Source organism: Anas platyrhynchos, chromosome 10 (assembly GCF_047663525.1).
Source record: "Anas platyrhynchos isolate ZD024472 breed Pekin duck chromosome 10, IASCAAS_PekinDuck_T2T, whole genome shotgun sequence".
Taxonomy (NCBI): domain Eukaryota; kingdom Metazoa; phylum Chordata; class Aves; order Anseriformes; family Anatidae; genus Anas; species Anas platyrhynchos.
Genome location: NC_092596.1, coordinates 7,212,299 through 7,239,082, shown reverse-complemented (window position 1 = coordinate 7,239,082; position 26,784 = coordinate 7,212,299). Strand labels below are relative to the sequence as shown.

The following is a 26,784-nucleotide window of genomic DNA, read 5'->3' as shown; positions in this document are numbered from 1 at the left end:
TCCATCTAAAAGTATTTGGCTTGTTCTTCATCTGTTAGGAAGGCAAATTGTGAGAGCCCCTGTCAGCCCCAGTGAGCCAAGAGCCATAGGGTACCTGCTGCTGCTGCTGGGCGCGTGGTTGCTGTGCTGTTTCTATAAACTGTAAATTTGGCCACCTTCCCATGTTCAGGTGTGGGCATTTACTGTAATTTATGTGCTTTGAACTAGCAAAACATGGAACCAGGAGGGACCCGAAAGTTACCAGATTGTGCTGGCCCAGCACTATGTCCGAGCTAGTAACTCTTCCAAAAGGGAGGGAAGTTGCTGGCCATGTCCTGCGCCTTTCCCTGTTCCAGAACATATTCAGGTCCCCACAGAGAACTAGAATCCTTTCAGGCAAATAATATTAATAATAACTGTAATATCTTATGGATTATCATTGCTTTCAGCATTGGAAATCCTCATATTGCATATGAGAGGGCAGTGCAGTGACATAACAAGGAAGACTGCTTAAACAAGCAGTTCAGTGAATAATAATAAAAGCAGAACATCAAACCATAGTTTTAGAGGATTTATTAGCAATGAAGTCTTTGTATATTAATGTAATATGCAGTGCAGGTGGAACTAGCACACACCTGTCTCCACGTTGTCATTAGGCCTGTCCCATACCTGCTGAAGTAAACCTGAATAAAAAGAGGAGTGAATGCTTCTGAGGCCTTGAAAACACCTCCTCTGTGTCAGCAGGCACTAGTAGTTTGTTGTTTGGGTAAGACTATTGGAATGATGTTGGTCCGGAGTGAAGAGTTAGCTTTTTATTTCAGGCATGGACCAATCTGGCTCAATTTCTTAATCCTGCTTTAAATTTTCTGTATTATTTTTTGGGGGCCTGTTCAGCCCCCAAAGAAAAAAAGAGGAGATTGAGAGGGGATTTTATCAACCTCTATAAATACCCGTTCAAAACCCACCTGGATGCCATCCTGTTGAATGTGCTCTAGGTGACCCTGCTTGAGCAGGGGGTTGGACTAGATGGACCCTGGAGGTCCCTTCCAACCTCAACCCTTCTGTGAGATGCTTTACAGCATAGAAAATGTTTCCTCTTTTTGTATATTGAAGTCATCAATGGAGGAGCTGTGAGCCATGTTAGCTTATGAGAGGATACTTGTTTTGCAAAGGCGAGCCCATAGTACATGCACCATATTTAATAAAAATGTAACAAGGCCCTTTATTTATTTATTTATTTATTTACTTATTTATTTTATTATTATTTAGGTTGGGAATCCAGTGGAGCCAAGGTACCCCATCAAGGTGTCCTCTTTCCGTGAGACCCATCTTACCATGGGATGCAGACTGAAAGGTATTTTTTGTAGGGTTTGACTGAGAATTGTGATCTAGATTAGCAAAGACTCTGGTTCAGCTACGTTAATTGTTTGTTAGGATTTTCTCTGAAGCACTGAGCCGGACATGGCTAGGAAGGATGGGAGGTGTTATATCCTCAGACCATTCAGAATAAAAAATACTCTGGCGGTGTAGTGTCTTACTGCTCTGAGACTATGCAATTAAGCTCCTGGTGAGGGAGGGAGCAGCAGCCAGCGGCAGGCTGGAGCTGTGTAACTAACTGCTGGGGGTGTTTTGCCAGCTCACTCTGGAGCACCAGAGCCTGGTGTAGGGGCATCAGACTGTGCCTGCATGTCAGCCAGCCTCTCAGAGCCTGCATTCATTAAGCCAGGACTCATGTGTATTGAATGCTGGCTTGCACGCAGACAGGCAAATGCTTAAGCTGTGCTTTGTGGAGCTGAGATTTAAGCCTTAGTGCAGAACCAGTCTCTCCTTCATGCAGCCTACAGCTTGGTTGGTGAGGACAGGAAATGTGTGGGTGAGCTTGGGGTATTGGGAAGGCAAACCCCAGGGAAATTTCAAATGGGTGCAAGCCTTTAAAATTAGGAGCTCTGTCTAGTTAGCACTCGCTGGAGATTTTTATCGTGTCTGATGACCTGTTTTTCTGAGTGGACAATGTGCCCACATGTAATTAAGATATGGTGAAAGTTTATTGTATAAGTGTGCTGGAATTTTGGTTTGGCTTTGCAATAAAGGAATCACTGAGTCACGGTTACTAAATAGACTCATGGAGGATGCAGGTCTCTGCTGCAGAGCTAACACAAATGTAAGGAACTGAAATTAGTTTCTTCCCTAGTCTAGGCAAAAGCAGCCACGCTGTAAATAATGCTGTGGCTTGATGACATGAAGCCTTTGCAGTATTACTGGTTCCTAGCAGCTCCTTGTTCCTACCCTTGCTATGCAGCATACCATCCCTTAGTTGCGTCTGCAGCTTTTTGTGTGGCTGAACCATGAACCAGATCAAAACACTCATGCATCTGAACAATAATCCAGGTGAAAATATTCAAATGTATTTTAAGTTATATAAACATATTTAAAATATATTCATGTTTGTTTTCTTAAGCCAGATAGATCAGTTCTCCAGTAATCTAATTTATAACTTTGAGGTTATGGATGAATTTTATTCTTCTCTACTGGTACAGAGGCAAGCGATAGTGAAGTAAAGTGGCTAAATATGAAACCAGTGAAAAAGGATTTGTACCTCAAACCACATCTGAATATTCATTCTGCAAAGCATAAATTGATTGCTTTACTGGATTGTTGTGCTAGCAGTTAATGTGTTGTGTGACTGAATAGCAGCTCAAGCTGTTTCAGATGTAAACAGTTTGCATTAAAAACATCTCAATGATTGGGAGAGAAATAGTTTCTCTGGGAACACTCAAATTATAACTTAATTTAACCTTACGTTGAAGAGAAGGTCAATGTGCTGTCTCTTTCCTGGCATCTCTACTCTCTAGTGCTGTTGCTTTTAAAATACTAAAGTCATCCTGGGGAACTTGAAGGCTTTTTTTATTAGCAGTTCTGTTAATTTACTTGTGATTTATTTATTTATTTTTTTTGATAACTGAGAAGACTCCCTGTGAAAAAAATACAACAGTCTCAGTTCCAGCTTTCATCTGCTCTGACTGCTGATAATTCCCTGCCTGTGATGGTATAATTGGTACAGTAACCACTGTGATGCTATGTTCAGGAAGATGATGTACCTGTGCAATGCATACATCATGGTTGAAATGATACCTTCTGATGAACAGAACTACATATACTCTGTAAACATGCAAATATATTTAGTTAGTTTTTTTATTTATTTGTTTCATGTCAAGATCTAGAAAGCATTTCTTGTCAAGTCTGAAGACAGAAAATCCATATGCTAATAACAGGAAAAGTAACAGTAGGAAAATTGAACAGAGAAGCAAAATCCTGTCACGCAGAGGTTTAAAGGTTAGTTTAATCCCATTACTGTTGCATAAAGCTTGGTAATCTTGTGTGTTTTTATCGTCCTCTTGTGGGAAGGTACAAAGAATAAATGACTGCACAGGATTAATTTGAGACCCAACTTTGATGTTTCATCACAAGCAAACCTAAATTCCCAACCCACACACAAGAATGTAAACACAATTTAAAAAAAAAAAAAAAAAAACAACACACATCCCACAAACAAGGAGAGAGAATCATCCCAGGAATTTATGATTAAAAGGCATGGAATCACCCTTTTGTGGAAAGCAGACCAAGAGAGGTATGCATGCAAGAAGGCACGGTGGATTCTGGTAAATCCAAGGTGCTGAACATATTACTTGCATTCATCCCCCTGATTCTATAGTGCCTTAGTGCCTTTTGCTCTCTTTTATTTGTTTGCTCTAAACTGTCCTTACATATGCATTGTACATGCCCAGGTAGTATTTAGTGTCCCATTGTTTGAACTCTACACATGGGAACAAGTGGAGTACTAAGAAATGTAGCATAAATATCTTGTATTTGTTATCACTAAATTAGGGCTACTTTATATTACTTTGTGGTGTTTTATTAACAGTGGCTAGTTATTAACACTGTCAGGTTGCTTTATCTGATGATTCTGTAAAATGTTTTTACTACAAGTGAGCAGATTAATTCCTCGCTTACAGAAAAGTGTCTGTTGGCAGATATAAAGAGGACGTCTGACTTTTCTTAGGACAGGAGTAGCCCAGCTAGCTTTTAACAGTGGAACAGCTAATGTAACACATGCACAACGTACATGAAACAAACAGCTTTCCTAATTTACTGTTTTGAATAATGTTGATGGCTATTTCATACTCTTTAAAGAATATTGTTGAAATGTTGTGTCTGCTTTTTAACCAACATGTATTTTTTTCATCACAATGTTTCTCTTGCAACGTTTTAAATAATACTTCAGAAATGTAGCTTTTATCAAGAAAGATACTGTAGCAACAAGTAAAATAGCATTTCATTACGCCAATTTTCAGGTCCCACTGAATTTTCCATTATTACTTCACATGACTAATTTGATATTTTGTAGTGCTGAGCCCCCCTGTTTTGACTCCCTTGTCTTATTAACTTCGTGGAGGGGGGGAAAAAGAGATAAGGTACCATCAAGCTTCTAGCAATTATTTTTATAAAGCAAGTACGGTGCTGAATTTTCTTCATAGTCCCTAACTTGGACACTGTTCTTTTAAAACTGATAACAAATACTAATTAGACTTGCTGCAATTCAAGAACATTATCTGCATAATTGCTTGCCTGGGAGGTACTGCTGCTCTCTGATACAGTATTGGTATTAACTAAAAAGTGTGTTTCTGTCAAATTTAGAATTTGACCTCTAGCCACTTTTGTTCTGTTAACTGTTTAAAAACAACCGCTGACTTTCTGCTGCCTGTGTTTATGAAAGCTGTTTGCTGCTTGGACAGTTGGGTCAGAGGAAAAAGCTGTGTATGTCAAGGGGTATTATCCTGTCCACTAACAGGAAACTCTTCCCCTCCAAGTCCCAGGCGAGGCCGTGGCTTGCTGCGGTTTTCCTGCAGGAGCAGGAGTTGCAGGAAGTCTGCAGCACCGCTCCTAAGTGCGTGCAAATCCCCCGCCACCGTGGTTTGGTTGTAGCAGGAATGAGAGTGTCTGACTTGAGGAGTACGGAGCATAGAGTGATATTTTGGGAACATGTTTGGGTCTTGCTCTTTAATTATTTCCAGGTAACAGAGCATCTTTAATTCTCCAGAGTAAGTGTGAAATAATCTCTAGATAGGAGTTCTGGGGATTTTAATCACGATTCATTTTGAATTCTCTGCTAGTGGGTGTGCTCTGGATAACCACTGCACCATCCTGCAAGGTTATTTCTAGGACAGAGGCTGCTTGTGTTCTGCTTGGCCATGCAGTGTTCTCTGCTAGGAAGGCATCTACATGTGGAAAACCAAACCAGAGATCCCCTTGGTTCATGCCCTGACAATGTATTTTGGGAGCATTACCTCTCTAAGTGTTTTGTAGTCTATTTTTGATGGTATTTCGTGCAGCTGTACAGATGCAGCCTGCACCTGGATTCAAGAAATTACTGCAAGTCCTACGTGTGAAATTAGGCATCATCGGTGGGACGATGTACTTTGGTACTTTAATAGCTATGCAAAGTATGTTAAGGAACAAAAATTATGGACCTAAAGCCCATGAAAACTGGCAGGTTACATTCATCAGTTTGCTATCAAGAGCTTACTGCAAACACAGCAAAAGCGATGTAAGGATTTATGTAGAAGATAACTCCATAGTGATTCCTCCATCGCTGCCTGACTTGCACCTACTTCTGGAATGGAAGAGGAGACTCGGTGCCTTCTGTTTAACAGCACATAGCACCATCCTTCAGGAGAGCAGAGCAGCATCTTAACATCTGGCTGTTAGACACACACAATGTACTGGGACACCTTGGAATTTGTTTTCTCCCCGAAGCGTTCGGTTAGCAAAATTGCCCCCAGAATACCTTTGATATTTACAGCAATCAATTTTTAATAACAACAGTATACACCTGAAAGGCTTGAAAAGAAGAATGTGGGATGGCTGCAAGTCTCATCAAGATCTAACACAGATCTGGACCCATACTAGTTAAACAAACTTGTTCTTCAAAACTCTGTTCAGGCAGTGTGACATATTTCTAACGAGATTGTTCTGACTACACCAGGAAAAAGCCATGTCCTGGGGAAAAACAAGATACATCCAAAAGTAATTGGTATGTGCTGCAGCTGTAGCTCTGTCGAGAAAAGCAGCTAAATATAAACATTCCTAACTGAATGGGTGGGAAGCCAAGACTGCCTTGCAGCAAAGATACCCACTAAATAGGATTACCTATTAACAAGATAATCCACAAAAAATCATTTTGCCACAGCACCTAGAAAAAGATCAGAGAAATAAGCAACATAGCCACTTAAAGTACAATTATACCATTAAATGGACTTTTCAGAAAAATGCCCTTGTGGCAGCTGGTGCGAGTTCTCTCTCTCTCACTCCTAGACCAAGCTATTCCATATACAAATCATGAGGTTACATTTATTATTTTTTTAGCTGAAAGTTAGGGACTTTACAGGCTCTCGCAGGGGACCTGTAACTTCAGCTGTTTTTTACTGCTCCTTGCAGGGCCGCTGGAGATGATGTGAGAGGAAAGCTTGTGGTCAGCACATACAACTTCAGGGGCTGTGTCCAAGATGATAGCTTAGAAAGGATACTGCAAACCTGACTACAGTTTCCCATAATCTTTGCACTTGTAGATCACTTTACATTTCCATTGCAAAGTTTGCTTTAAAGTATTCTGATGATAATACAGCTGGAAAAAATAGTATGAACCTTTCCTAGGAATACTTTAATTTTTAAAACAGTTCCGTCACAACCTGGTGCTGTTACCAGGCTGGTTTTTAACAGACCAAGTTGTCAAGTCCCACGTGCTTCTATAGCATGCACTTCCAGGTTCTTCTCTGGAGGAATGTAATTCTGCAGGATTGCTACCTTAAATTCTGCACAAGATGCCTTGGATTTTCTGAGTTTTTGCATGTTCTTTTAGGTCACCAAGATTTTGAACCCTCTGGCTGTTTCTTTAAGTCGTGATACAGAATTATGAAGACAGGAAAATGGATTTACTACATGAGTTTCTTGATGATAGTTACAAATCTCTGCAGAGTGATGGATGTCCTCTGTTGTGCTCTCCCATTAAGCTGAATTCTCATGTGGGAGATGATGATAAGTTCAGAAAAAATATGGTCTCTTCACTTTAACGTGCAATATTCTAATGCTAATTCTCTTCCAGCCTTTTGAGCGTGCTGTCCCTGAACACTCAAGTCATCGCTTGCAGAAACCAACTCTTGTGTTTCTGTACTCAAGAATACTGACCAACATTTCAGAGGCTTATCTGATTGCACGGTGTAGCAGCTCTGTGAGACTGTTCTGACCAGTTTTAGCAGCCTGGTTAGAGCTTAAGCTATGCATGATTTAGGAAGAAGGACTTTGTTAAATACATTCCAGTGTTGAGGTAACATGAGAAAACACACATCTTCAATAGATTGAGAGCAAAAAAAGCTATAAAGTCAGTTGAGCTTGCTGGGCTCAAGTTATTAAGATTCTTTATTCTGAACATAATAAACAGTTTTGGGTAAGGCATGACTCTAGCTCAGTCATGTGTACTTGGAGGAGCTTTGAAATACTGAAAGGAGTAAAAATATTTTTACCAAAAGAGTGTAGGGATTTGACTTTGATATGAACCGGTTACTTTAAGGAGTTTAATGTCTCTGTGACTGCTGTCAGATATTTTAAGTGGACCTTCACTGGAAAAACTTCCACTTGTATTTTGAGTACAAAGTTCCTATGATGGACCTAATTCTGAAAGGAGGCTGTTCTATGCTAATTGATGCTGTCGGTCCTTCTCTCCTGAATTAGGTACATTAGTGCACACAGTAAGACAAATCTTACTGTTTGTACTCAAGAAATACCTTTAACTGTTTTAATAAAAAACATAAGAGATACCAGGTAAAGCTGAACACAGATCCATTATATAGTATTCATTTAAGTAAATACCTTGCACCCAAATTAAAACTGCTCTTTTGGTCTTAGTCTGTTTTAACATTCAGTTGTGTTTGAAGTCTGGAGACATACTGTGAATTCATAACAAATGCAGTAGTCACATGGTTGGCTCTCCTCAGAGATGTATTTAAGAGCCAACTACTCTGGGAATATTGTTCAGCTTATTCTAGTGTGTCTTCTGATGTGAAGGGAGTTGATGTTAAATCTAATCAACTATCGAGACCAGGAATCAGCCCTTATTTCTAGTACTGTCCTCTTTACATTTTTTTTAGAAGGTATAATGGTCAAAGTAATTAAAGTACAGAAACAGACAAAAATAAATAAATAAATGCTGCATCCCTGCTTGAGTGAGGAACATCTGAACTATTTATCTGTGTAGCAAGGGTTAGCTAGTTAAGGAGAATTTCTTCAACTGTAGGACTGAAATATATCTTAGAAAATGAATTACCAGAAGTAATGTTTTCAGCTGACAGCTCCTTCTCATGGATATGGCAGCATGTTCTCTCCTGTGACAGAAGATACTTTTCTTCCAGTTTTGCAGCTCGTGACATCTTCAGATTTCTGGTCAAACTACATTCCTCATCCCCATCTTCCATGAAAGCTCCCCTCTGCTGACGAGTTCACTAGCAAGTTTGCCTTCTTTGCTCAGAACACTTGGTCCTTCTCCATTTTGTTTTACCTAATCACCAAAAAACAGTTTGTAGATGTTAATTTGCAGATTTACCTCCTGGTAGTCCTCCAGGTTCATGTTACAGATTTAGAAAGTGAGGCACACGGAGGTTTGGTCCCTCTAGCACCACAAAGAACATCTGTGATGGAGGGTTAAATAGAACTCAAAGAGCTGCTCCTATTCTTATTTGCAATGGCTTATGTATTTCTTTATTCTTTTGGTAGTTATGAAAATTGGTCTAGCAGTCATGTTGCTTTCTAAAAAAAAAAAAAAAGGCTGGAAGGCTTCCTGAGTCATATTATCTCTGTGGGGAAGAGGAAAGTTTGTGTTTAGAATTTTTTGAAGAGTTTGCCAGATAAGGCTCCAAGTCAAAGGCAAACATGTTGTATTTATCTCTGATATTACTCTAATTTGCAATACAGGTGGTATATCAGCAGTTAATTTGGTGTTTAGGGTTCAAAACAAAGTAAAAGACAACTCTGTACTCAGTAACTTTATATTATTAAATATTCGTTATGGAATTTCCCTTCCTAAAAGGTTATCTTGTAAAGCCATCGCAGGGAAACTGCATTTTTTCTGGGGATTTGTGGCGTCAGGATGTTGCTTCTGTTACCTTAGGACGGAGCAGCATGCATCTGATATGTTTTTTCCTATCCAAAGTAAAAACAAAGAGGGTGGGGGGAGGAATCCTAGTAGTATTTTGGCTCCAGTAAGATGGTAAAATAAAAAAGGGACAGATATATTAATTACCACTTTTTTGTCTATGCGCGAACAAAAATGCTGATACTAGTACACTTCCTTACCCTTCTTTCCAATGCTGGATGTTCAAACAAGTTCTGCCACTCTTCACTCAGAATTTGCTGAGCTGTTCAATACAGCACTGCCTCTGCAATAGGATGTTCCCTGCTCGACTAAAACCACTGCAAGTAAGTCTGGGTAGCTGGTTAAGGGGCAGGTGACCTATCTTAATAAAACACCAAGCTAAGGGAAAAAAAAGAATCCTCAATAGCTCCTAGCTCGTGTGGTCAGACTGTGCTACTGCCGGCTACTTTCTGTGAGTAGGACTCGATGATCCTTCTGGGTCCCTCCCAACCTGTGCAGTCTGTGCTACAACATTAAGATTTCTCTAAATCTGACAGCAAAAGTCCAAGTTGGTCTTCAAGATACAGGTCATGTGATAGTTGAAGCACAAACTTTTCTCTTTGCTCTCTGCTCTCCTAAAATTATGCCTTTATTATTTTATTTTATTTTTAATTGTAAAGGCAAAAAAAAATAACCTCAGTGATTAATTCCCCTCTTCCCTCAGGGAATGTCTGGCTTTTGGCTGCTTCTAGACCAGTGCCCACCCGTGTGGCAGAAGTTAGTGTCCCATAGAGAATGAAGTGGGAGCAAAACTGAGGTGTCATGGTACTGTCATCTCTTCTGCAAAGAGATCTTTTTTTTTTTTTTCTCAGTCAAAGCATACAAGCACATGCATGTAAAATGTACTTTTATTCTATTTTTTTTTTCCCATATGGGAAAAATGTGAAAATGTGTATTGTTATGAGAACATACACCCTGATAATATTACTTACACTTCAAATTGTATTCACTTAGCTGCAACATCTAACTACCCAGGTATAACAGATGTTTACGATAGTTTCATCAAGGTAGCTGCTTTGTAATAGGACTTTCTCCTTTATCCTACAAGACCAAGAGTTGAAGATTTTTTTGATTTTTTTTTTAAACAACCTATAAATCAATGTCTTTGGCAACATTATCGAAGTTTAATTGATGTTCTTTTCTTGTTCCTAGTGAAGGTCTGTAGTGGCAGGAAGGTGGTGAGCAGCTCGGGGCATTCTTTCATTCATTTCAGTACTTTGCTCACTGTTGAAGGTTTTTTGTGCTGTCCCTCCATTACAGTGCACGCCCACGCTGGGATGCTCAAAGTATGAGTACCCTCTGCTGGCATGTTTTTGTACTAGGCTCTGTCCTGCTGCTCTTCCATCTGGCTGTCTTAACGTGTAGTATGTTGCCCAGTTATCCTTGTCTCCACGTGTTGATTTTGGTAATCTATTTTAGTAACAGAATTTTGTCTTTACTTAAGGTATTTGCAAGGAGGTGCTATTGTCTTGTGTCATTTCTCCTAATTAAAAAATATATATTTAATGACATTAGTTCAAAAGTCTATTGATGTCTTACTGTGTTATGAAATATGCCATTCCAAATAAAATCAGTGTTTCCACAAGGAGAGAAGTTAGGGATAGATGTCCCTTCAGAGGCATTTTCAAAGTTTAATAATTCTTACTATTCTACCTAAACTTTGTTTTCACTGTAGTGTGGTTTTACACCCGCATAGATGACTGCAAGTCATGCCTTTCCCTGCTTGGTGTTTACATTCTTGGCGTAAGATATCGGCTTTTGGAGAATATTTAAGTGCTGATACACTCGACACCATGCATGTTGCACGCAACACTGAAGGTTTGCAGGGACTGCAGGACAACGGAGAGCCTTGAGCACAAATTTGGCAGCTGAAATGTAAGAGGGAGTAGGATAAGCAGTATTGTACTTTCTAGCAAGAAAGAAAATAGCAGAGGAGAATTGGTTTTCTGGGGAAGAGGTTGGGAAGAAAAATTGTCACAGCCTCTGGGTAATAATTGGCTGCTACATCCAGGTCCTGTTTAGTTGCTTTTAGCTGGAATTCGGAGAGGGGTCCCTGATACCCATGTCTTTTTGTGAGAGTAAGTCTGGAATACAGTAGAAGAAAGCCAGCATGGCTGGAAGAAAGGAGTAGCTGCAGATCAAGATGAGAAATCCCCTGCAGAGCAAGGGAAAAGGAGATGGGGATTGTGCTAGCTGCAGTTTGCACTGTACCTGGTTCTGACCATTCCCTCTCCTAAACATCTCTAGGAAATAAAAGCCCAAGTTCCCTTTGGCCCCTGATTGTCCTGCTGTGTTTAACTCGCCTGCTGTCTAGGCATCTGTGGCACATAGGAACCAACTGTCTTCTCTGGGGCCTCTCACAGATGTTTTGTAGGCTGCTTTATAACTGGACAGCTGTTGTAAGTTCATGGAAACCCACATAAAACCACGACAGCTGCTTGTAAGGCTTCTTTAGGGGCAGTTGTCTAAAGCAAAACCTGATACCTCTGGCTTCTGTAGAACATCAGACCCATCTAGAATGATAAAGCTATTACTGAGCCAGCGACATTTAAGAGATTCTGAAATACCACTTCAGGCTGTACAGAAAATAGAAAATTAATGTCTTTATTTTCTGTGCATCTCAAATAGTCCTTTGGAGGTCTGAACCAAAGGCAAGAGCGTGCCTGATGGGTGCCGGTCCTTCAGGATTCATTCCAAAGCCTCACCATCACATCCATCAATTAGGTAATGACTGAACTAAGAGCAAAACAACACAATTCGATTTCCTCTCCTGTCCTTGACACCTGGGGCCCTGCTTGGATGCGTCATGTTATGAGACAGCAGCTCTTGAGTTTGTCACCCTCCAGAGGGCCTTGCATCTAAGAGGAATTCAGTTCTGAATGTCTGTGTTTCTGCTAGCTGCTGTTGGCTATGGTTGTCAAACAATAGCTTTGCAATTTATACTGTGACCCAAAACCTGCATTGTATGCTCAATCCTGGCAACAAAAAGCATTTCTAAATGCTTTGACATCTCCTTAACTGGAGAATTGAGATCTGTGTTCTTCTTGCTCTGTCAAACTGTAAAATGCAGCTGTGAAATACCTGGCAATTTGCAAACTCTTAGTACTGTGTCAGATTTGAAAGTCTACAGCTGTGGGATTGTTGCAGATAGAGTATTCTGTTAAGCTAATAGATTCAGATTTTCTTTTCTCTTTCTCGGAGGGAAGCTGTATCATTTGGTTTGCTTTGCCTTGCTTCTCTGATTCATATTTAGAGCCAGATATCAAGTGTAGCTTGCCTCAGCCCCTTCTTTCAAAGGTGATGTTGGGATTCAAAATCTTAGGCATCGAAATTGCCGTTTTCTGATTGTAAATCCTTGGGCTTCTTTTTCAGAGTCTTCTGCTTTGAATGATTTGTTTTCAAGAGGCTTTATCTGTCTTTAATTGCACTTTGTAAACGGAGTGGTCAGATCCTGCTGAGATCAAAAGGTTGCCATCAGATTAAGGGAGGTAGGTAAATAGCTATTCTGGGGCCCTTTCAAAATTCAGAGACACAGACAAAGCTGTGTCATTAGCAAAGCAGACAGTCGCTATGATTTCTCTTCTGCAGCCCTAACTCAGCCCCTTTCACACTCACACGCGGTTATCGAGCAAGGGCCTTGTACTGTATTATGATGCTAATACCTGTCCAGTATCCTGCTGTCACTGCAGGCTACGTGGAGTACATTCAGCTGAAGTACAGTGGATAGAGATGGGAAATATCTGTGAAGGTATTGGTCCAACAACATGTTCATTACCTGGTTTTCAGATGAGGTTGTTCGAAATTTGGTGTGTCTTGACTTGATGCTTCCTAAAAGCTCCTCTCATCTCCTCCTTCCTTCTCCCCCCTCAAAAGACAAGCCTCACATCAAAGTGCTGTGACTGCCAGAATGTGCAGCCTGAAACAGGATTCCATGATTGGTACATCTCTGAAAATCTTATCTGGATCACTGGAGCTTTTTATCAAGCATGTGCAGCTCCCCTTAAAGTAAACGAATAGTGTGGCTGCCCAGCAAACAGAGATTTTGATCAGCCTGCACTCTTCTGGTCCTGGTCACTGTAGTGTCAGCAGTACTGTCAATATTTATCCACTTGCAGCAGTCACAATATTCTCCCAGCTGTTTTAAGTGACTGGATATCTTTCAGTGCTACATACTAAACAGCTTATTTTTGTTGAGTGCATGATAACTGCAGTAAGTACGACTGCACTGCATGCTGGCAGAGAGTCGTGTGGTCTGCCTTGTGTTAAACAAGTGTTGGGCTCGGGCTTCAGCCCTGAGACAGCAAGTGTGTGTGTGTGTGCATGTGTCTGGGAGGCTGGGGAGGAATATTCATGCGGGTGGAAGACCCATGTTGTTACTTAACAACTACATTAACCTCATGTCACAAGTGTGACCTGCTGCTGACCCTGGCTGGTAAAGCAGCCCGGCTCTGAAGTACAAAACATGAAAGTGAGAAAAGAAAGTCGCAGAGGAGGAGAAAAGATCAGCTCCTGGAGGCAGAGGCTTCCAACCCCATTCAGACAAGCTGCCAAACAATAGCTGCAGCGGGGCTGTGCACAGGCCATCTCCACCCAGCCACTCGCTCACTGTTGAAGTATTTTCCTGGTGAGCCTTTCACAGCCAGCTGCAGACTGACATCGACCTTTAAACTGTGCCGTTCCTTTTAACCTAAGGTGCCCTGATGAAGCGAAGGGAAGAAGTCCAGGAGCCTTTAGATCTTGTTTCCATCCTTTTGCTTTGCTTTTCAGTAAATCCCTGTTGCACACATGACCGCGTTGAGAGATGGGTCCAGAAGCTCTGAGGCAGTCCCACCTGAATCTCCAAAACTGGGCGATGGGAAAAACTTCACTAATCAAAGGTGCTTTTTCCTGAGCTTTTTGCTCGCTGGAAACTTGTGAGTTGCAGTGATGGGATGTAAAAGCCCTCCTCTGCAGGGTCAGTATCAGGAAATGGGGAAAGGGACCCCAAGTTTAAGCAAAAAGGAAGGAAGTGGGACCCCACTGGAGAGCAGAGCAAGGGCAGGAGGGCAACAGGGATGTGTTTTGCAGGGCAAGGACTGTTGAGAAAATTCTGTGGGAGCTATAAAAAGGAATTTTAAAGGCAGGCTGGCAGTCTGAGTGAGGGCTGTGGAGATGGTGTTTGTGGTATGAGGAGAAACTTCTCTTGGTGAAGAGCTCTGGGGAGAAATGTTAACTCACGGAAGCTCACGCAAGGTGGGTTTTCCCCCTTATTTTCTCTCAAAGAAGCACAAAAAGTCGGGATGCCACAGGATTGACAGTGCTGACCTCAGTGAGCCCATTGAGGAGTTGTTCAGAGCATTTTTCTGGCCATGTATTTTGGTCAGCAGGTAGCCCACTGCTCGAGGAACTGCCAAGCCATCCGACCTGTGGCTCATTTGCCATCTCCGGCGGATGTCAGGACAGGCTGTCCCTGAGGAATTTCCACAAGGAGCCTTTCTGAAATAACCTGCTTCAAAATGAAGCTGTCAGTGCAGGCAGAGATTGGCTTACATTCTGAAGGCTGAGGTTTATGGAAATTGGTCTTTCTCTTTGATTTTCCAGTGGTAAATAATTATGGGTTTGGCATCCTCAAGCTTTGAGTGCCTAACTCGTGACACTTAAACTATGAGATGCTGCATGAAATTCTCACTAACCTAAAATTAATAAACACCGGGTTATGTTAGCTCTCTTCCTGGGTTTGCATCCTTTAGGGCCACAATTTTCAGTTTTCCTTCTTTGGCTATTTAAACCCAAACGCTGAGGGCCGTACACAGAGCGGGGTCGTTCAGAGAAGCTGGACAGCTCTCAACAAAATCCTGACAGCTCGCAGAGGAGGTCTGGCACCAAACCCTATACAGTAACCTCGTGCCAGGCCAGGAAGTTCCCGAAGGTATATAGCAACCTATTCTCCAAGGGGCTGTATCTTTTATTTGATCTGCAGGGGCCGGCAGCAGGCAGGGCTTCCCGTTTGACAACAGCCAGGCCGGGCCAGCTGTGCCATGGACCACTCCTACTTCCCTCTGCGCATCCTGCATTCAGCTCAAGGCTGCTGGCCCGGCTCTCTGTTTACATGTTTCCAAATTCAAGGAGGAAAAGTGAATATCAAACAGACCTGCGCTCTTTTGATGTGGCTAAAGGATGCTATCAGGTCTGGGGGGGGTGTTGTGCCTTTGAGGCTTGTTTGTCTTTCCCTGGCCCTTATGTGCAGGCCTGTAACCAGCCATTCGAATCTTCAAAGCCGCCCTAACCCCAAAGCTGCAGCTTCTTTGGAGCTGGCACCACGACTGGGGCTGTGTTTTTTTTTTTGTGTGTGTTGAACCCCTTCTCCATGTGGTTTTCATGCAAGTTTCTTTATTCTTTTGAAATACATCATTTGACCAGAGCTATTTACTGTCCAACAGGAAGAAAATAAGGGATTTGTTTTGGTTTTGGGGTAAGAGGATTTCACCTATGGTGGTGGGCTTCCTTCTGCTGTATCCACTACAACTGCTGTTTTGAGAGCTTTCATCATATTTACTCGTTAGTAAGTCGTGGTCTTCAAACACATCCTACTCCTTTTTCTCAGATTTAGCACTTTGATTAACCAAAAGCTTGCTGTGATTTACGGCTGGAATCTCAAATCATTGTCAACGTCTGCCCTCTGCGGGCAAAGGGTTGGAATTACTGCTCGAACACCTTCAGTCACGTTGAAAGGAGAAACTGTTCCAAGTACCTGGGATTTTTTGTGTTTTGGCCACCTCACACTACCAAATCCTTTTTAATGTGGAAAATCTTTCTTTTTAGGAAAGAAGCACTTTTCCTAATTGAAAAGCAGCAAGGAAAATCAAACTTTGAAACTCCAAAATCTTGAAGTAGTTACAGTTTGGGATATCAATATTGTAAAAACAAACAAACAAACAAAAAATCATTATTAAGAGCCTTTTTAACCAAGGATCTCATTCATTGAGTCTGTTTATAAATTTTCTAAGAGCTCAGCTGAAAACAGCTCAGACACATACCGCAAACTAGTAACTCTGGTTATCCTGCTGTTCCTGATTTTTTAAAAGAACTTGAGAAATTGAATTTGGTATTGAATTTGAACACTTGTTATATATCATCTTTCTGTACCACTGTACATTACAGAAGATGTCTGTTATTTTGAAACTGGCATAAAAAACAGTGTAAAAAAAGATTCATCACTGCCTTCAACTCTGGCTAGGCAGGCAGCAATATGCAATGTGTGATCTTAGTCAAGTTTGTTCTTCTGGATGATCCAGTAGTGCACAGCTCTGGTGTTAAAGACTGTGTAATCACAGGTTTTGGAGCCAGATGATAAGGCGGCTTCTATGCAACCAGCAAAAGGTTGAAATCCCTTTATTTTGATTCCAAGTACTGCTGTGTTATGCTATCTGAAAAATAAGTTTAAAAAAAAAAAAAAAAAAAAAACATATATTTTTTAGTCTGAAAACCAAAATAATCCCCAATGTCTCTGGAACAAAAAGAGGCTGATGGAAAAAAAAAATCTGGCTGATATGTAAGTTTAATTTTTCCTTTTTGCTTTTCACTTCAAATGTATCAGAAATATCAGTTCTGCTCTCATAAATCATCTTGGGTGTGTTGTTTTCCAGACAGCTGCAGAACTGTTATTTTTGTTCGTAGGTCAATTAGTCATGCCCTAAATGGAAAAGAGTAGAATTTTTCCATTCTTTAGTATTCTTGTCAGTGAGTCCAGGTAACCACAGAAGGTGTCAGTGCTGAAGATTTAGAAGTAGATTGTGTAGTGTCTGGGTTTTAATCTTACTGGGATCAGCTTTTTGGGTCTCATATCTGACAGGCTCGATGAAGACAAAGCTGGCTTTCAGCTTGCTCCTGGAGTTTGTCTGATATTTGTAGCAGCAGAAACCATCTTTGGACTGAGATGCGGCAACTCAAAATGACCCTCCTGAAAGCCCCTCTCAACAGAAATGTTCTGTTTACCCAACAAAGTTTCATGGCTGGCCAAGGCGCCCTGCTTTGGAGGTTGCATGTGAACGTGGGTCCTTCGTTTAAGGGGAATCACCCCCCTTGAGAAAATGCTCCTTTAATGAAACCTCTTATGTGCTGCGCCACTAGCTCTAAAGAGCCAGATGCATGGCCTAGAACACAGCCCAGGGCAACAGGTCTCTGCTCTAGATCTTTCTTCTTTGCTTGCCAGACACCTCTGCAAAGAGGTATAGCAACAGGGGAAAAAGCATCTTTCTTTCCTCTACTAAAATCAGATCCTGTATCTCCTCCTTCTTGTAATAAAAGTTGCCCCTCTTGTTAAAAATCTGTGTTGGCTACTACTCAGATGCTTTTCCATTAGGTACAATTGAATAATGGTTTAAAGCACTGCTAATTGTATAAGGTGCCTGTGAGAGATGTAGCAAGATTCAGGTATTAAATCATCAGAAATATTAACAAGCTCTTCGTATTCTTGTAGGCTTTGTTCTCAGATTTTGGTGGGTTGGGAACAGCCTGAGATGGCCTGGCCAACATCCCCTAGATTGCATGAGCTGCTCTGTATTGAGTCCTGCAAGAAAAAATATTGTTTGCAGATTGCTAGATTTTCTTCTTTTAAGCTGTAAAGAACGGGCAGAGATTAGAGAAAAAAATCTTTAATTGGATGCCTTTTAAGGGTGCAAAAACGTTGTGTGATTTTTTTTTTTTTCCCTTGTAAGTATTGTCTTATGCCAAAATACTCTCCTTCCCTATCTCCTGTAATTTGTCATAAAATTGTTATCCTAGTCTTAGGGACATGGTGATAATTTCCATGACAACCCAGAAAGATTCCAGAAACAAAGATTTCTGACTAAATATATGAAGGTTGTCAAAAAGCACAACTGCAAGAATTCTGCCCACCCACTGTAAATAACAGAGAGAAAAGTGAAGGTTCCATGAGCTCATCAAGTGAAACTGAAATTTTCTAAACCCTACAGTTTTGGGGTATGCGAGCATCTTGCAGAGAACTGCAGCTTTATTTTAGAGAAGGGGCACCCACATTGATTTACTCGATGTTGGATTATTTTTCTATGGGGTGAAAAAGCATTTTTCTGCAATGCCCCCTTACAATTGCTTTACAATAGCAATACTCCCTTAGTCAGTGCAGATCCCTCAAACCTAGCTGTGTGTCATAAGCTTCAACTGGTCCCATTCCACATAAAACACAGAACAAACACCCACCGAACTTTATGAAAAGATGGCTCTAAACCATTGAAACATTTCTGGTCCAGCAGCTTGATCCAGCCGTGAAGCTGTGCTCAGAGCTTAGATAGTAACTCGAATCTCTCCGCTTTATTCCAGGTCCTGATGCATCCCACTGTTCAAAGGCAAGAGGCTTTGCCCCCGAGCTGCCGTTTCCCTTCTCTGCTGGTTGACTTCTGGTGGAGTCCCACGTTGTCCTGATGTCAGGTGCGGTTCCCCCTGCACTTGTGGTACTTTTAATGGCATTTGAACCATCATTCTCAATTAGATGAGCACCAACATAGTGCTCAGTGCATCCTGAGACAGGGATCAAGCCAATCCCTGCCTTCAGCACTCACAGTTTAGGACAAGGATAAGGCACTGTGCCTTGCCCAGGGCTGGTGCTGGGTCAGTGCCATGCAAAGCAGCTCTTTTTTTTTCCACTCTAGTTTCAGCATCGGGTGAGGAGCTAGCTTTTCAATAAACGTGTTCGTGGATTTGGAAATGCTCTCACTGAAAGTGATCTTTATTTTCCTCCGTGTCCTGCACCCACACACTGCAGTGACTAACCGGTTCAGATTCATACTGAACAACTCTGCGGAGAGAAAAGGAAGCGGTTGGCCCCTCATGCTGCATTGCTCCTTTATTGCGGTTGCTCTCTATTTATCAGTGAGCAAAGCAATTTAACCTGCCCAGCGTTGTTCCTTGGAGAGGATCAGCTGCTCCTACCTTTCTGCTGGCCGGATGAATGCTCCATTTGCATGGAAAATCATGCAAATCAGTTGTTGAATTTTTGCCTTACTTAATTGCAGAGCTGGTTACTGCTCTGTGTAAACAAGAAGATGGTGTTTTGTTTGCTGACAGAAAAAAAGAATTGGGACTGTTTATATTTGGCAGTGCTTGTTTTTTGTGGGTGGCTTATGGCCTAATCCTGATGGAGACATTTAGTTGCTATTCTGTGTTCTAAACCAGCAAGATTTCAGGAAAACAAAACAAAACAAAACAAGAATCTATATGGTGTGAAGCATTTGGCTCAGCTCCAATCCCCTGGTTTTTCTTCAGTCATATTAATAAAACTTGAATGAACAAATGAAAACAGATTAATTATGTATTGGCATCCAGCACCTTTGATTCTCTATTTTCCAAAGCTTTCTATTGCTACTTAACATCAGTAAAAGGCTGACAATTGCCGCGATGCTGCATGGATGAGATGTCATTTGTTTTGCTCCTTTTTTATGGAGCAATACATGATGGTAAAAGCAGCAGAAGAGGGGCCTTTTGCACATTAGTTTTTTGTGCCGAGGGTTATGCTGGTCAAACACAGTGATGGTGACTGGGCATCCCTCTACCTCCCTGCATCAGGAACCGATCCAAGGTGAAACACCTCTGCAGTAGTTTCGTGAAGTGAGTTTTTCCCTCACCCAGGCACTTCCCCTCTGACAGCGTTTGTCCTGAAGAGCGGTGTGAGGAGGATGTTTGTCTCTTGCACCAGGAGCAGCAGCACGGAATTCATATCTAGATCTCTAGGAAACCTTTTCAGGATCTCTATCTCTTATTGAAGTGACATCTGGCCGTTTCATCGTTTCAGCTCCTGGCACAGCTAGCTCCCTCTCATATTCTGTTTTCATTCCTGTTTACCCAACAGTCCCTGAAGTGACAGCAGTGGCATGTGCAGACACCTGAGCTGGCTGTAACACTAGCCTACATCCTGGCCCCTCGTTAAACTGTAATCCAAATTAGATGGTGCTTTAAGCATGCACTGGCTGGGCAATCAGAGCGGGGAGTTTAAGCCCAAATGCTACACACAGCGGGATGCAGGAGCTTAAATTGTAATAGCTCATCAGCTGCTAATCCAGACTTTCTGTACAGCTAATCAATTCATGCTGTGTATCTTGAGTGGTTTTGATAGCTTGAAAAAGAGCAATTGCACTCAGCGTTGCTACGAAGATTTGATGAAGGATTTGAATTCTGGCAATTTGTGCAGGTGAGATAACAGGTCGCATTGTTCTTTCACCCTTCGTGGTGCTGTCGTGTTGTGTGGCTTAGGCAAGTTTTAACGATAGTGTGATTTGGGGGAAAAAAAGAAACCCATCTTTTCTTAGGACAGACGCTTAAATTGGATCAGCTTCTGGGATTTTCAGTGATCCAGGGGACATTGGCTTGGCCCCGTGACTCCTTTTCATTCCATAATTGCTCGTGGTATTTTAGCGATAGGGAGCTGTGGAGAGCTGCATAAGCCTCATCATTCCAGGCCAAAAATATTTTTGCAAGAAGTGACTCCTGCCAAAGCACTGGTTCACTTAAGTCACAGACTTTGGCCTCGGAGTGTTGCGGAATGCCGAGCGCTCTAAATGCAGGAGGAAAAACATGTTTGCAGAAATGGGAGTCAGAGTTCTCCTTTGATTATATCAGTGGGGATGCAGAATAGTATAAATAAATGAATTTCAAGAACAGACTGTATTTAGCTCTAATTAAAGGAAGAATTCAAAATTTGCCAAATTAAGTAAATAGTGTATTAGCTCTCTGCCTGTTATAACCATGAACAAACTAGTCCATTTGGAAGCTAAATGGTTTCCTGGAGCCATATAAAAAGATAGTGTGTTCTACATGTTATTTTGCCATAGATGAGAAAAATGTTACTCATGTCCAAATTAAGGGCTCAAATGATGCTCTGCCTCCAGTGATGGCTTCCTGCACTGGAGAGGATTTCTTCCTCAGTGACTGTCAAATGATGTCAAATGCGACATATCCAAAGTGGGCTCCAGTACTTGTAGCCCCCCCCAGGTGCTGGTGCTGTGACGAGGCAAGCCTCAAAATACGTGGGCTAGTGTGATCACAAGGTGTCACCACGTAATACCTACTTCAATTTTGTATAAGAAATGCTGGTTTGCATTTATGTTGAGAATCTAATCCAAAATTGATGAACCCTCCATAAAATGAATTAACAAAGCCTCTCCTTATGTCTTTGCAGTGAAGGTTCATGCTAAGCACAACAAAAAGCTATTGCAAGGTTTCTCCCCCAACACAAGGAGTAAAAGTTCATCAAGTTCAGCGAGAGAGTAGATACTTGCCAGGTACTTGCTACAATTCTACTACATTCTAGTTACAGGATCTTTTATACAAGGTTTTTATATATATTACGTAAGATTGATATATATGGTGTCTCTATATGAGAAAAAAAATAGGTTCTTCTTGAGCCATGATTCATCTCACCCTTGCAGGGATGTTTTTGGATATCTGGGATGAGGTGAAGTGACTCAACTCATTTCTCCTACTTGTAGAGTGTTGCTGGAAAACTAGTCCTCAGGTATGTATGCCTACTCTGAGGATATCCAAAGTTAATGAGATTAAGCTGCTTACTCCTCAGGGATGCCAACAGATAATCTGTCCAGCTCCTTACCTATTTACAAATGCAGAGCATTCTCATCACTGACTTTCTTTAAATGCAAGGGACTAATTTCAATCAACTGTTGCAGTCATAGAAATAATTTAGGGAATTTTCACTATTTATGCATGGCTGTAATGCTACCCAGGAATATGTTAGAAAAAGACAAAGGAGAGGATTTAAAATTTGGGACAAGTCCAAGAAATTCAGTAAGAAAATGTGATGTGGGATTCCCAACTCTAATTACTTTGCTTGTGTTTTTGCTGTGATTTATGGAACCCTGTACAAGGGTTAATCATTTTGCGGTGTTCCAGCAGTCTGAGACATGCATGTTAAAACCCCTCCAGATTTCAGAATGCTTGCAGTTTCTTCCTCCACAGGCCTCCCTTTCTTTCTGTGTTATCTCAATGTTAGAAAGCCTAATGCTAACTCTGAGCTGAAAAGGACTTCCTGCCTTCCTTTGGTTTGTGCTTAGTGTACTGTCAGTCCTCCACAGATTTGGTTGATATATTTTGTCAAAGTCTTCTTTTTAGGGTGAAGAAGCAGAGGTTTTTGAAAGAAATGTAGTACCACTGCCTCTGAAACTCTCCATTTTCAGGCTCTAAAACTAGATAACCACTGAATACAGTTGGTTTCCCTAGCTGTCTGCGGTGGGACTGTTTGGTTTGAAGTGATGCTTCCTTCTTTTCACCAGTTCAGGAGTGACCATCTAGGCGTCATTGCGGACAACCACAGATAGAGGGTCACCTTCCAGGGCCTTCAGAGAGTAGCTAGGTGCTGGGTGCCAAGGACTGCGGTATAAGGACAACAACTGTCCTGTAGGATGACAGGAACGGCAGTGTGGGAATGATCCACGAAGGTCCTTACATACCTGAATGACTTAACCCTAGGCAAGAGAAGTCATGGGGTCCCAGTGCCCCCCACAAGGCAGTTACTGATGTGTTCCAGCTCAGAACAGAAGACAAATGGTAAATAAGTGGTTTGCAAATAAACCAGGCCAAGCATAGCCCAGCTTCCTGCGCTAGGATGTACAGAAACACTGAGGCAAACCTTGATGATGGAAAGCCAGGGGATGAAAGAAGTCTCGCGTGTGTTTGGAAGCAAGGAGGCTCGCATTGCCCACGAGCAGGAACATCTTTGGTTACCAGTAGGTGTCATTGCAGGTTTGCAGACAGTGGGAGTTCACTGGGGCCCCAGCACTTGTAGCATGCACTTGTGACCGTAGCCATACCCCTGGGAGAGGCATACACTACAGGAAAGCCCTATGTCATCCTGGCTTCATGCTGCAGCTTTAGGGTGGTGCAGAAGAAAGCCATGTTTTATTCCTTATTTATCATTTTGAGTTGACTTTTTTTTTTTTTTTTCCCATTAAGGATCAGTCATCCTTATTAAATTGTTTTGAATTTTAGTGGCCAGCTCCTCTTTTCTGCGTATTTAAACCCCTTGGAGTCAATCTGCTGGGGATGGAAAAGTTCAATATAACTGGAGAATGGTGTGGGGTGAATTCAATGCCAGTCTTCAGCATGAAAGAGTAGGTTATGCCCTTTTCACACTTTCTTTAGGACTTGTTCCTTCCAAGATAAAAGTCTCTCACACCTTGTTCTCTTTTGTCATGCACCTTGTGTAGTTGATCTGGCTTGTGACATTTTAGTGAAAAGTGCTGGCAAACCCTAATGGTGGAATTTGCACTGTATTGCAAAAATACAGAGTGGAGAGAAACAGCCAAGGTTTTAAATTTGAGTAGAGAATGTAAAATCCAACATACAATCCGTTTTTCTGTATTCTGTGATCAAGAGTTTTGGAGCGGGGCACCTAACACTTGGCTCTGGATGCACCAGCTCACTGGAAGGGACCTTGCCGGACATGAAGGAAACTTCCAACTGTTACAGAGCTGTCTTGTACAGTCCCTAAGGGTTAAACCTCATCTTAGAACTAGTTAAAGTGTTTGTCTCCCACTGGGAGGCTTTTCCAGAACATTCCTGCTCCCGTAGCTAGGTAACAGCTTCTAATTCTGGGCTACTGGGAATTCATGGACACTTGAGTTTTCTGACTGCATTGATTCCTGCTAAACGTTCTTCCCTTGCTAAGGAATTTTTCTTCACCACACAGACGGGTGTGTAGCAAGTGACTTCGTCCCTTCTTGGGATACTTCCTGCACGCCCAAGTAGAGAAAGGTGCCTGTCTGTACAATGAAAATGCAATTTCCCCAGAGTTCCCAGGTTACCATTGACGGAGTAAATCTCAGATTTCAAAGAAGTCTGGAGATATCGACTGTGCAGAGGCTTGATCTTGAAAAATGAGCTTTTCGTTGTTGCAGCATTGTTCCTTGGGTGGATCAATTACTCAGTCCCAGGTGACTGCAGAAATGTTCCTGTTGGCACAATGGAGAGAAACAGCCTGGGGGCAAGAACAAGAAGAGGAAGGCTGCAGGGGGGCATAGGAACTCTGTGCAACCCTTCCACTGATACCCAGTCACATCTGAGCTAATATTTCCCTAAGTAATGTAATGTCCTAGCCCTGTGGACATAAAAACACTCTCAGAGCTTGCTCCAGGATCTTTGGAGGTCAGAGATACAAAAATATAAGCACGGCTTCAGCCTCCTCTGGTACGACAGGCTTCCTACCCTCAGTAATTCCTCTGCCTGCACCTGTTCTGTTGGGAGTATGGGTGATCAGAGCAGCACTCACGGGGTGGTCTCAGGCAGTCCCTGCACAGTGCCACGTACACTCTCCGCCTTTGCTGTAATTGTTTTGTTCAACATCCTCAGAGCTGCAAGACACTGATACTCTTGCACGCTGCTGTAACATGCTACAGCCTTTCTCTTCCTGTGTTGCTTCACTGATTAGAGAAATTCTTGTTCTCAGTCCCTGGGCGTTTGCTCCTGCATCCTATTGCTGTGATTCAGTTCCCCAGAGGAATGCCATTCTTCCTGTAGGGCACTCTGATCCTGCTGCATATAGGTGGCACCTCCCAGCTTCACATCATCAGCAAGCTTTACTCCCATGCTCTGATGGTCTGTGCCAGGGTCATTCATGAAAATATTTAACAAGATCAGTTCCTGATTCTTCAGAAATTCAAGTATTTGGCCTACACCAGTACAATGCTTTTCAGTTACTGTTACTATTTCTAGTTTAAATAGTTTTGTTGTTGTTGTTTTTCAATCTACAGCAACATCCGTATACCAGGCATTGTTTCCCATTCTTTAACTACTAGTTTCCCTGCTGGTATTTTGCCAAATTCTACACTGATGTCCATTATAGCCTAGATCAATTACATGTCCATGGACATCTGGTGAACAGCCACCCTCTTTCATTAAATCCCCAGATGCTAATTTGGATGCCGGAGTGGTGGCAGCTCAAGTACATAGTTTGGCACTTCGGCAGTGGAAAATCGTGGCCTTAAAGTCTGGTATAACACATAACCTCCAACACAGCCTTTCTGTCACTCAAAAATGTCACAGGACGTCACATAAAACTGAGTTTTCAGTGGCCCATAACTGCCTCCGTAGAATATGTAGAGAAGATGTTAAAGAAATAAGGTAAAAATAAACAACTGAGAGTAATCACGTCTTACATAATACACTAAGTGGCGCAGTAGAAATAATTTGCTGTTATCCTTTCTTTAAAACCTAATCTAGCCTAGGCCATTCCCAAATTTTTGGGACTGTAGACTGCTGTCAGCTATAAAAACCACTATAGATTGTCATGCACCTGCCTGGCACTAGTAGGTGAAAATTTGATAAAGACAATGTGGTTCTGAAGGTCAGCTGAAGGTCTTAAACCACCAGTTATCTGGGAACCACAACTACAGCATTAGGCAACGTTCGAGTGGCTTTATCCTGCTTCTTAGAACTGAGGTTAAAGTATCTGCCTTGAAAGAGGCAAGAACTTAAAGGAAAACATTAAACAAGCTGAACCATTGAAATCAAGTGAAGAAAAATCCTTTTCACACAGAAGCACTGGTATTAGAAGAACAGGCTTGCAGTAAAAAGGCTCCTTTTTTGCTCTATGTTTGCTTGAAATATTTGGTTGATTTTGTTATGTTGGCATTAATTTTGTCTTCTTCTTTAATCTTTTTACGTCATAAACCACATAACGGACCTAGCATCTCCTTCTGATTCATTTTATTTCCCGTTCCTTGCTTTACAGGTAGTGATGATATCTTTACTGGGGCGTCTGGACTTACCAGAACATTGGAGGGTAAGTAGGGCAGTAGGTAGCCAGAAGAACGCTGAAAGATCTTGATGCTTGTGTCACTGCTATTATCATTAGAAACAACAGTAATGGAAGGGAAACAACATGGGAGGGAAACATACTAAAGAAAGAATGTAACCATAAAACTGAATTTAAATAGTATGACCTAATTTTTCCATGACTGGTTTCCTCAGTATCTCTTTAATTGCTTTCATGCCCTGTTAAATAACTGGACGAGAGAGTCCTGTTTATTTTTTTGGGGCTTGCTCTTTCTCAGACCTGGGTTTCTGGGCACGCACCGCAGCGGCATAGCTCCTGCCGCCAGTGATGCTGCAGTGGCTGAGCATGCACTGGTGAGCTCCGATGTTTATAGAACTGTGTCTGTCACATCTCCAATTCACAGCACAGTAAGTGCCCAGCAATTGTAAAGGCTGCCCATGCCACAGAGCTTTTGTTAAACACTGCTTGAACTTTAAAGGCAGGGAGATGATATTACTGATGTATTTAGGCTTTGTTTTGCTCACTGAATACTTGTGGTAAGATTATTTACTTTTTTGTGCTATTCAAAAGCAGTGGGGAGGTAATTCTTTTGCTGTGTATTTCTCCAGTGATGTTGAGCAGTGCTGTGTGATTATACGGGTTGTGCTTTGTTAATTATGACCACTTAGAAGAAAAAAAATAACATTGCATTGTTTCTGTGCAGAGTGGGTGAGCATGCAAGCATTTCCAGAACAAATAGCCAGCTGTGTAACTCTAAGGGCATGTCCACATCACACAGTAATGTTGG

The 26,784-nt window shown here is 41.8% G+C and overlaps 1 long non-coding RNA gene across 1 annotated transcript; it reads left to right on the top strand.

Moving 5' to 3' along the window:
• Positions 1-264: 264 nt before the first annotated feature.
• Positions 265-26,755, top strand: LOC110354531 (uncharacterized). Its single transcript, XR_005268279.2, has 6 exons — positions 265-745; positions 1,249-1,333; positions 18,539-18,646; positions 21,390-21,492; positions 21,640-21,725; positions 25,953-26,755. It is a non-coding gene; the product is annotated as an uncharacterized lncRNA (long non-coding RNA).
• The last annotated feature ends 29 nt before the right edge of the window (positions 26,756-26,784 follow it).